Raw genomic sequence first — 12,512 nt, forward strand, 5'->3', positions numbered from 1 at the left:
GGATACAGAAGTACATAACCAGGAGGAAAAGAGTCTTCTTTGGCTAAGCACAGAAATGTTGGACCAATGCCTTGAATTTAACAAGACAGATGGAAAAAATACTTTTTGTATCAAGGATCCGGACCTGAGAACACTAACAGGAGGATTAGGTGTCATTACCTAAAATATATGTTGGCAAATGAGTTTTCCCCTTTATACTTCTTAAAGGGGCTGTGTAAATAGAGAAAACTATTACTCAAATAATGACATAGAATTGTCTATGTTGATCCAAAAGAAAGTTGGATGAAATAATTATTAACCTGAAATTCATAAATATTATCTTTTGGTGTTGAAATGACTTGACACTGATTAAGCATTTAAAATTATGAAAAGTATAACAGGTCATGTTTGACGTGGTTACTTTTACAAAAGAAGGGATAATCATTACATATTTAGTTTAGGCATTGAGTACTTATGAAAGGACTAGGGCACATTTGGTGATAAATTGTGTCTAAGATTAAAAGGCACACATGCAAACACACCTCTCATGTAACAAACTGTAACTTATTTTTCTTTATGACTGACTCAACTAGTTTAGGTAGCACAAGTGAAATTAATAGGCCAACTGAACAATGGCTTAAGGTCTGATGTGATAAATGTGCACTCTCTGAACTTCTTTTTGTATCTTTAAACTTATTCTATAGTTTCCACCTTTGGAAGAAAATTGTAAGGTGTGGAAGTCAATAACAAGCACATTCTTATGATTAAAGTAATAAGTCAATCATAGTGGATGGCAGCATTTGCATCAAGCTAGTATGCTTTGTCAAAAAGACCCGGTTTCAAAGAGCAGAGTAGGATAGGATCCAAAGTTCCATGGAGTTTGGGTTTCCTTGCTTCTGGCATTGAACCTAATAATCAACCAGATGCATGTTTTCCTGAGATCTGTATTCTGCCACAGTTTGACTGGCAAATTATGTTCTTGTGGATGTGGTTTTAGAGGACACTCATAGAGCATCCTGACAGCTTTTAGCTTGAGGAGCACATTGTAATGTCCCCACATTTTGAGGAATGAATGTAGTTCCTTCAGTGATGGAAACAATTCAGCACCCTGCTCAGAACAGCTCCTAAATGCTTAGGTGCAATTGAAATCTGCTGGTCATTCTGGTTTGTACCAGGAAAACACATGTAAGCCTAGTGACATTTTGTGTTGGTCAGCAACCAGAGGGATGTATATAAAATATTTATGAAAACATAAAACAATACACTTGAATATAAAATTATGTTATGATTATATTTATAATTTTATACATTATAATTATAATATTATTTATGCTTTTAATAAATTTAATATTACCTATAGTTTTATTAATGTATAATAATGTACAATATGTATATATTGTAATTTTAACAGAAAATTATGTTAATGTGCATTTTTTTATATACAACAGAATAGTGAGAAAAACATTTAAAATTTCTTCTGAGTTCTGAAAAACCTGTTGGTCAGTATTGGGGTGGAGTTACAAGGTTAAGAAGGAGGGGTGAATGAGTACTAAAAGAATCAAGAAATCTGGAAAACTGACTTTTGCAAGAAGGTGAGCAGCATGGGCTTCTTATTGTTCACAAGCCCTGCTTTTTTTATTAGCATTTTTTGTTGTTCTGGTAGGGGAGGAATGCCTACCTATTATTCCCTGACATTGAAGTGTTGTGACAGGTTTGTCCTATACTAGTACTTGGGAGTAACTAGAGAGAATGTAAGAAAGAGCCAATATTTAAATGTTATGTCTTGAGAAAGCTGAAAAACTAGATAAATCACCCAGTCAATAAAAATTCATTGAATGTAGATGATTATCATATGACAGTTATATATATATATCAGGATTGAAGGTTGATAATACAGAGAGAAATATTCCCTGTTCATAAGATAGGTGGGAACCTTCTAAGGCCACCAAGCAGTCTGTGGATTGAAACCAAGGAACCAGGAGGACTTCATATAGCTTTTTAGATTTCCTGACCTATATAGCCCAAGGAGCAAGGAAACGGAGCAAGGAATTCTTTTTTTTTCCTTTAAGATTTTTTTTTGAATTTCTGAAGGCCAACTGACAAATTCTGGCGAGTTCGCAAAACAAACTTTTTAGAATTGATGAAGAATAGACATTAAACTGATTATAGAAAACCAAGAACAATAATTGAAAAGTCCGGGTGACGTTCTCTCCATATTACTTCAAGTATGAATTGATAAAAACCTGCAAAGAGTCCCTGGAAGTAGAACAGTGTGGCTGGTATATGTATTCCTTTGTACTATTTCTGAATCCTCTCCTTCCTCGATGTGCTTTTGCTTCCAACAGAGTTAGGCTTTTCATTGGTTAACCTGAGGCTAAAGAATGCCTTTGTCTGCGCACAGCATTTATATACCAGTGGCTGATGAGCAGGAATACAACAGCCCCAAGTCCCTTGTCTACAATGGGAACAGCTCAGCTGTGACTGACACTCCCAGCTCTCCAGCAGAATCAAACTAAGATCCCCCACCTTGCCTGGACCTCGGCCTAGGATTGTACCCTGCTTGGTTTTCTTGGTTTCATCCTTTCTATCACAGTTTTCTTCACTTCCTAAATCAATCTATGAATCCCCATCTCAAGGTCAGCTTGTGGGGAACCAGACTTGAGACATGAAACAAAGTTAAGGAAACAAGCTGACTTATAAAAACACATGGATTATCCGAGCATGGTTATTTCAGACACTTGCTAGCATTTCATCAAATCATTGTGCATCCACAGCAGTGGAGGCCATTTCAAAAGGCTATTACAATTCGATGTCTCTGATACCTGATGCCTAAGAGCATCCTTATTAATTCCCACTAATTGAAATGTTAATCAGTATAGTGGATATGTGGGATGATTAGTTTTTTTTCTTAAACTACACATTGTAAAGAAGTTAAATAAAATTAAAAAAAGTAAAACAGACATATTTAAGGTACAACTACATTGCCCTAACACATGTATGTTTGTGTGTATGTTGTGGGCATGGCCACATATACATGTTAGCATCAATTAAATTGCTCAGGATGGGCTGGGATTATGGCTCAGTGGTAAAGCACTGGCCCAGCTTGTGTGAGGCACTGGGTTCAATTCTCAGCACTGCATATAAATAAATGAATAAGATAATGGTCCATCATGTATGAAGACACAAATTGTGTGACTCTACTTTGTGTACAACCAGAGACATGAAAAATTGTGCTCTATATGTGTACTATGAATTGAAATGCATTCTGCTGCCTTGTATAACAAATTAGAATAAATAAATAAATTTTAAAAAGTCCATCAACAACTAAAAAGATATCTAATTAATTAAAAAATAAATTGCTAAATTGCTCAGAATGATGTTGGGCCACAGATCATTGCTCATGTATTTGAGAAAGTCAAGCAGTGGTGTTGCAGAAAAAGCTGAATCTAGGGGCCCAGCAATCCCATTTATAATCCATCTTTCTCATGTTTTGGTTCTGTTTTTCTTCATATTGACTTCTTCTTAGAATTCTTCCTTGTGGTACTCAAGATGGTATCTAGCTAGTTTCATGCCTTTTGCAAAACAGCTCTTCTTTCCCTAGAGTTCTAATAAAAGGACTAGAGCCAATTCTCTTTGAAATATCTTGGATTATAGACTCATCCCTGATTTAGTAATGATGCCCAGGGAAATAGGATGCTCCTATTGGCTAGATGCTCAAGTTTAGAGAAAAGGAGATGGTGGGGGATGGGGTCAGCTCATCAGGTCACATGACTTAAGTCATGGAAAGGAACAGTACCCAGAGAGAGGACCAGGTGATAAATCTGGAGAGTAGGAGTGAGGATGTGAGTCAGGTCAAGACAACAGATGATCTCCTGCAAAACCACAAAATCTAATGGGTTTTAGAATCTACTTTTTAAAGTGGGGAAAATAAAATGTGCCTTACCTTACCTCATAGGATCAGATTCAATCCCTTAAATGAACTTTAAAAATTATAAAGAATTTTACAAAGAGAAAGCAATACTCTAACTTATCTGTTTTTGATTCATTTGACAAAGAAACTATATAGGATATTACAAAGGTACAAATCATACCAATTTTATTATCTCACCGAATATGAACTCTAGCATAACACTGAAGTTTGGCAAATATGTATGTACACTGACCATATTCAGATAGTCTTAGCTGTAAGTTTCTATAACTTTATGGAGAACTTAGATGCATTACATTTATTAAGGATTCTCCAGTGAAACTGGACCAGTAAAATATATATGAAAATTTATGGTGAGAAATTGGCTCATACAGTTATGGAGACTGAGAAGTCCCCTGATCTGCCATCTGTTAGCTGTAGGCCCATCAAACCTGGCGGTTCAATCCACTCAGGAAGCCAGGGGATCAGGGGGGCTGACCGGTGTAAATTCCAGTAGAAGGACTGGAGTGGATGAGATGAGATATCCCAGTTTAAGCAGGAAGGCAGGGGGAAAATGAGCAAATTCTTCCTTCCCATACCTTTTGTACATTCCCTTTTAGTGGTTAGATGATGCCAATCCATATAAATCTGCATAGTCTATTGATTCAAATGTTAATCTCATCCAGAAATACCCTCCCAGAGGCACCCAGCATTAATTTTTATTTTTTTGACACTGGGTATTATACCCAGGGCCTCAAATGAAGTGGCAGAGTGCATGCTTAGCACTCTCCAGCTATACTCCCGGCCCAACAGTAATCTTTAATCTGGGCTCCCCATGGTCAGTCAAGTTTACATCTAAAGTTAGCCATCATACCTCTCCCTGTCATATCCAACTGACTAGACAGCCAAGGAATGGTGTAGTCTGAGAATTTTCAGACCTGGAAAAAGTTAGTTGGGGGTTAATGGCAAAGCCATTATCTTAGCTCTCATTTTCTTTCCTAAGGGTTTAAGTTTTCGGCAGATAATCTGCAAAGTGGATAATTTGCTGGGGGAAAATGAGAATAGACACTTTTCCCTTTGAGAATTGCTCTTACACAATTGTACTTACTTTTTAATGGTGGGACTTTTCTTTGTAAGGAGTGCTATATTATGGGAGGACCTGGGGAATTTAATTATTAAGTTAAACAATAAACTCTTTAAATTACCTTAATTTCCAAGGGATTCAACAATTCTATTAGTTGAATTATAAATAAGTAAATAAAACCTTAAAACAATTGGAAACCCCCCATACAAAAGGCAAAAGATTAGAAAGACTTAGTACCCTGGGGCCTAAGCAATATAATTAAATGCAGGATTTAAAAAGTAAGTTACCTTATAAAGAAGAGGAAATCACCAAGCAATGCTCTGATTCCCAAAAGCTTTCAGACTCTGAGTGCGTTAGTAGGGTTTGCATAATTATTATATTTTATTATATTTTTAAAATTTGAAAAACAGGTAGTTTAGCTTTCTGGTATATAAAAACATTTTGAAAGGACCAATGCTTTTGTTTAAGTAATATTTGTATGTCATAAGCTATCTAAAAAGTAGAAAGGAAACATACACTTCCAAGGTTGTGGGAGACCTGAAGTATAATAATAGCCAGCAGCTATCAGTTATTAGGGCTTTTGTTGTTGTTGTTGTTTTGTTTATTCTGTGTTTGGGAGAGATCCCAGGGTCTTTTGCATGCTCGATAGGCACTTTACCACTGAACTACACCCTCAGCCTTATTAAGGCTTATAAATGCCAGACACATTGCTAAATAAATTGCACATATTATTTCCTTAAAGTCCTAGAGCAACCTTGAAAGATAGGAATGTGTTATGGTTTGAACTGTGTATATCCAAAAGTCATATGTTGCAATCTTAGCCCCCACTATCTCTGAATGTGTCCTTATTTGGAAGTAGAAGTATTACAGATGTAATTAGTTAAGATGAGGTCATACTGGGGAAGGGTGCATCCCTAAACAAATATGATTGTTCTCAACAAGGAGAAAGGATTTGAACACAGTTGCATAGGAGGAATATGATGTGAAGGTGAAGGCAGAGATCCACATACCAAGGAAGGCCAAAGATTGCTTGTAAGCCATCAGAATGAGGAGACAGAGGCAGGAAGAGATTCTACTTTCCAGCCATGAGAAAGAGTCCACCCAGCGGATGCCTTGACCTCAGACTTCCAGAACTATGAGACCCAGCCTGTGGTACTTTGTTCTGGCAGCCAGAGCAAACTACCACAATGCTACAATGGTCCGCATATTATAGATGAAGATTCTGAGGTCAGGAAAGAGAAACTGGTTCCAAGTCAAATAGCCACTAAGGGTCAGAGAGGAGCTAGATTCAGCTCACTCCAAACACTGTGTCTTTAAATCCCTCCATCATTTCCCCAAAACTAATCCAAGGACAACTTGCAAAAGAATCACTTGGGAAGCTTGTTAACAGTAGGAATCCAAGGACTCGCCCCAGACCCACTGACTATGAAACTGAGGAAAATAGGGCAAAAACCTGAACTCTAAATGAACACCTTTTGCTATTGTAATTAGAATCCCTGAACCTCCTTTCCTTTGAAATTGGGGTGATTTCTAACTTAGATGTTAGGTAAGTTTTTATCCAGTTTTAAATTCTGATTTAAATTTAATTTTTTTTCTCTAATTGAGGATAATAAAATGTACCCTATTTGACCCCTGAGGATCAAGTCAAATCCCTTAAAAATGAAAGCTTAAAATGACAAAGGTAATTAATACTCTAAGTTATCTTTATTGGAACTATGGAGGAAGGTATTCAATGCAATTGCTATTCATTTCTCTGAAAGAGTAACTGCTAAGTTACAAGGGGTTAAGCTCTGGAAATCTTTGCTCTGTTCTACCATAGTGCTCTATTAACTGTGTGGGGGAATTCCCAGCATCCTCTTTGTTGGCATATCCTCTGCTCCCACTTGGTCATCTTCTCTACATCTATGCAAGCTTTGTAACCAGGAGACGTTCCTCAAAGTCTGAGGTATGGAGAGTTGAGCATTCTCATTTTCATAATACATGGAGTGTCTTACTCAATTTTTAGTTTTTTTGTTTTTATTGAGTTTCAGGCAGGACAATTACATACACTTTTAGCCATTCTGCTACCATAATCAGTGTTGACCTGGAAAAGAAACACTGTCTTAAGACTCTCAGTTATTTCGAAGAGAAGGAACAATTCCTCCTGTCCCAGATATAACAGATGACTTCAATTGTCTCAGCAGATGCCTCTTAGCAGGTCCAAGGACTCGACCCAGACCCACTGACTATGAAACTGCTAAGTGGCATCTCTGACTTCAAAAGCAATACATCTGCATTCTTTGCACTTCAAAATGCTTTATGTGAACTAACTGTAAGAGATAATGACAGATTACAGCGAAAGCTGAGAACTCATAGGCCTGGATTCAAATCCCAACTCTGTCTCTATGGTTGCATGGTTATTTTGGTTTTTCTTATAGATCTCAGGATCTTTCCTTACCAAGATTCACTGAAACATGAAGGATGGTTATGTCAGCTAACTACTGCTGCTCAACAAAACACCCCCAAACTTTGTAGCTTAAAAACAACGATTTATTATTTCTCATGCTGACTTGGCAGATCATTTGCTGGTTTTGCTTGGGCTCGTTCATGGAACATCATTCAACTGCAGATCAGCTGGGCTCAAAGTCCAAGATGGCCTCACTCATACATCTGGTAGTTGGTGCTGCTTATTGACTGCATGGGGTGGCTGGTTCTTTTCCATGGCTTCTTCTCCTCAGTTAGGCTAACCCAGTTTCTTCAGCAATTTCAGGACAGTATTTTTTTTTTTTAAAGCAAATGCAGAAACTGCAAATCTCTGAGCTCTTGAGGGCATGGGACTTCTATAATACCATCAGCATATTCTATTGGGTAAAGCAAGTTGCAAAGTCAGATTCCAGGAGTTTGAAAATTAAAGTCCAATTCTGAATGGGAGAATCAGGAAAGTCACACTGTGAAGGAGGAAGCTGAGAACTGCTTTCAGCAATCTACCGCAATGATAGTCTGACACGTTGCCATTATTCTTTAGATAATCTGGGTGTTTTAATGCCCAAGATCTTTGCTAGAACTGTATGAAAGGTTTACTTGGAACAACAAACTAACAACAACAACAACAACAAAAAATCAAATCTGAATAACAGTTAGTTAAACTACTTTTTATTTGATTATTTTCTGCAGTACTAGGGATTGGATTGACTCAAGGCCTTGCATTTTTATGCAAGAGCTCTACCACTGAGTTACATCCCAGCCTTTTTACTTTTACTTTTTAATTTTTTACTTTAGTTTGAGACAGAGTCTTGCTTAGTTACCAAGTCTGGCCTTGAATTTGTGACCCACCTGCCTGCCTTCAGAGTAGCTGGGAATATAGACCTGCACCACAGCACTGAGGTTTTTGTTTGTTTGTTTTGTACCAGGATTGAACATAGAGGCACATCATCACTGAGTCATATTTCCAGTCCTTTTTATATTTTATTTTGAGTCAGGATCTCATTAAGTTGCTTAGGGCCTGACCTGGATGTTACTGAAGCTGACTTTCAAATTGTGATTTTTCTGCCTTAGCTTCCCAAACTGCTGGGATTACATGTGTGTACCACCATGCCAAGTTTGAATTTCCTCATACAACAAGAAAAAGGGGATTCAGAGGTTATTGTATTTGAATGATATGATCAGGGCCTATATATCATCTGTGAACAAAGGTGAAAGGGTTTTTTTTCAAAGAATATTCTCATGCAGATTCTTTTCACACCTAATGTAGATGAAGACAGTCTCATTCAAGGCACTAGTCACATCAGCTTCACCTCTCCTTCTGAGACCTGTTGTGTTAAAATTTCTGGAATGGTGCCTAGGAGTCTGTATTTTAGCAAGCTTTCCAGGTGATTTTATGCACACTGCAATTTGAGAAGTACTGATCCAAGATCAAACTGTCTTTCTCCTTAGATAAAAGTACTAGATGAGAGATACTTTTCCCAGATCTCCTTTTTCCACATACTTAGGGTTAAGCCAGTGAGCGATAAGGCTCAATTCATTTAATAAAATCATAAACTCAGTTTCTCAAAAGATTTGAATCCAAATAACATTGGGTAATTATTATTATTTTTTTTTATTTCTACTACATATTTAAGAAACCAATAACTAGGAATGACATATTGTTTTTCACTGGTTCGGAATCTGGGAATCCCACAGGATTGTTCCAGGAACACAATCCAAAAACAAGCCAGTGCACTGAGCTTTGTGAACACATGCAGCACTCATCTGACTGAAAGGCAGAACAAATAGAAGCTGGCCAAGCTCAGCAAGGAGTGTTATGCTTTTGAAAGCAACCTCTTGGCAAAAAATGTTTGCATTCATTTTTTTTTTAAAGGTAGGGATTTAGGCTCACTTGCACAAATAAACATGGTATTATTAGCCAGAGTCTGTGTTTTCTTTTTTAAGCTATGAAGAGTTTATTTATGAAAGTAGGAGAGACCCATCGTATGTTGCCAATAATGTTTCTAGAAAGAATACTTGGCAAAAAGAGGTAACTTTAAATAGTATAAATAGTCATGGAGAATTTCACCTGAAAATTCTTGAAAGAATTTTTATTGATTCAGAGATGAGAAGTCCCATTTAAAATCAGGAAGTCTTCTTAGATTTATATTGAAGTTCTCAGAAATCACTGTAAGTTCCTGAGATGTTCATTATGTTTTCAGCTCTGTCACTAGCCTGATCACATCTTTTCTCCATAATCATCCAAATATTTGTAGGTTGCCCCGACTCAAACTTGGAATCATGGAGAATTCTAGGAGGAAGAATAGAATTTCCATTTAGTGAACAAATAAGTTTTGAAATTTTTTTGGTGGGGACAGTAGGGATTGAACCCAGAGGTGCCTCATCACTGAGCTACATCCCCCAGTCCTTATTATTATTATTATTTAAATTTTGAGACAGGATCTCGCTACATTGCTGAGACTGGGCTCAAACTTGTGATCCTCCTGCCCTAGCCTTCCAAGTCACTGGGATTATAAGCAAAGGCCATCATGCCCAGCTAAAAATATTTTTGATTGTGACAAAGGAGAGAACTGAAATGTTAGACTATGGGACTATGGCAAACTGAAAAGCCAAGATACTGCAGCTTTTCCTCTTAAAAGGTAGAGTTTATTTCTCCTCCCCTTGATTCTGCACAGGCTTTGTAACTTGCATTTTTAAAAAAATTTTTTTAGTTGTCACTGGATTTTTTATTTTATTTATTTATTTATATGCAGCACTGAGGCTCTAACCCAGGGTCTCACACATGCCAGGCAAGCACCGTACCACTCAGCCACAAATCCAGCCCTAGAACTTGCTTTGACCACTGACACGTGGCAGAGTGACATTATATGTATTCTGATGCCTAAACCACAAGAGGCCTTGGAACTTCTTTCTTACCTGCTCTGACACCGTCCTGAGATCACTACACAGGAAAGCAGTTCTCACCTATTCAAGCATGAGAGGCCACATGGAAAAGAAATACTTTCAAACAGCCACATCAGGTATGGGATGAGGTCCTCTTCCAGCCCAGCCAGCTTCAGCTGAGTACACAGCATGACAGAACCCAGGCAAAAGCTCAAAGGAATCATCCAGTTATCTCACAGCATGGTAAGAAATAATATATTGTTGTTATTTTAAACTACATAATTTTGGGATAGTTTGTTATGCAGCAACAGATAACTAAGGCAGAGTCTTAAAAAATAAACTGTAGTAAGAACATAAAATGTACCATGTTAATTATTTTGAGTTGTACAGTGTGGCAGAGGTGAACACATTTACATTATTGTGCAACATCTCCAGAATGTTTCCATCTTGTAGAACTCAAATGCTATAACCATTAAATAGTAACTCCCCTGTTCCTCCTCTCTCAGCCCTTGGTAAGCGCCATCTTGCTTTCTCTGTCTATGCATTTGACTTTACATATCTCATATAGTATCTGTCCTTTTGTGCTTACTTAGTTTATGTAGAACTCCAAGGTTCATCCATGTTGTAGCATGTGATGGGATTTTCTGTTATTTATTTATTATTTTGTGGACTGAATAAGATTCTAAAAAGAAGAAAGATCAGGGAAAAATAAACATACTTTATTTATGTAGCTCAAAGTCTTATTCTTTCTAACAGAAGAAAATAAAAAATACCTTGTCTATCACAGTATCTCATTGGGGTTAAATTGAATTATTTTCTTTCCTTATCATTATCCTTGTCTATTATGAAACCAGTAAAGTCTATGTTTCCTTTAAGTTTTTAAACATCTACAATGTTAGAAATTTGAAATTGAGAGGGAGGCTAAAGATCACCTATCATAAGCCAAGTTTCGTAGATAAGGAAGCAGAAACCTCGAGGTTAGCTAACGTTGTAGGGCAGTAGAGTTGTTGGCAACCTTTGTGCCTGATTGCAATTTCATTGAGCTGTGAGCTCATCTGGGGCTTCTGTGTCCAATGTGGTCTCTCCTTCTCTGGGATTCCTTTCCATGGATCTCTTTTGGGCTTCTTGGTAGCATGGTGATTTATAAAACTAAAAGATCTTGAAGCTCCTCCTAACTTTCTTGGAACACTGGAGGAACATTCTAAGAGGTCAAGCGGCAGTGTCAAAACTGCTAACATCACACTTGATAATTGCTCTTTGGTCATAGCAAGTGGTATGACCAAGCCTGTTTTTTTTTTTTTTTAAGATTTTTAAAAGATGGACACAATACCTTTACTTTGTTTATTTTATTTATTTTTATGTGGTGCTGAGGATTGAACCCAGTGCCTCACATGTGTGTGGCAAGCACTCTACCACTGAGCTATAACCCCAGTTCCCTAAGGCTGTTTTGAATTAATGCAAAGTAGAAAAGATCATAAGACTGATATAAAATAAGAATGAGAAAAATTCACTCACAACTTTATAGAATTTTTTGTATGAATACACATAACTATATAAAAATTGTGAGCTGAATATGGAGTTAATTTTCCCTGACATTGCATAGTAACAATTTCCCAGTATAAATCATGCATTCTTTATCCATCTAGTATTTGTTGAGAGCTACTGTGCTCCAGGAAGCAGAAAAACAGTGGAGAACAAGAAGGCAGATTAAATAAGTGACTATGAACTAGGGTGATTGTTATAAGCAAATAAAGAGCTGAGACCAATTGTGGGAGGGGCCAACTTGTTTGATAGAAAGGCACTTACACTGAGATCTGTACTGAAAGTGAAGGGAGAGTGTGCCCAACAGAGGAAAGCAAGTGAAGATAGAGGGCAGGAAAAACTTGGCACTGTAGTAGGGAATTAGGTGTGCTGGCTCTCCAGAGTTCCAGTCCTGCCTCTGTCACTCACCAGCTATGCCACTCTGGCAGTGAGTTTCTTAACCTCTTGGTGTCTTCAGTTTCCTTATCTGTTAAAGATTGTAATACGTGGAACTGAGAATAGGTGGACGTTTTATATCTTGTGTGGAACTTTATGGACCACAGCAAGGAGTTTGGAGATTTTCCCCAAGGATAGTAAAAGTCATGCAAGGGTGTTTAGGAGAATTAGCATCATTTACTTTATATTTTGCTTTTTTTTTTTTTTTTTTTTTTTTTT

The sequence above is a fragment of the Marmota marmota genome, unplaced genomic scaffold, assembly GCF_001458135.2.
Source record: "Marmota marmota marmota unplaced genomic scaffold, marMar, whole genome shotgun sequence".
NCBI lineage: Eukaryota > Metazoa > Chordata > Mammalia > Rodentia > Sciuridae > Marmota > Marmota marmota.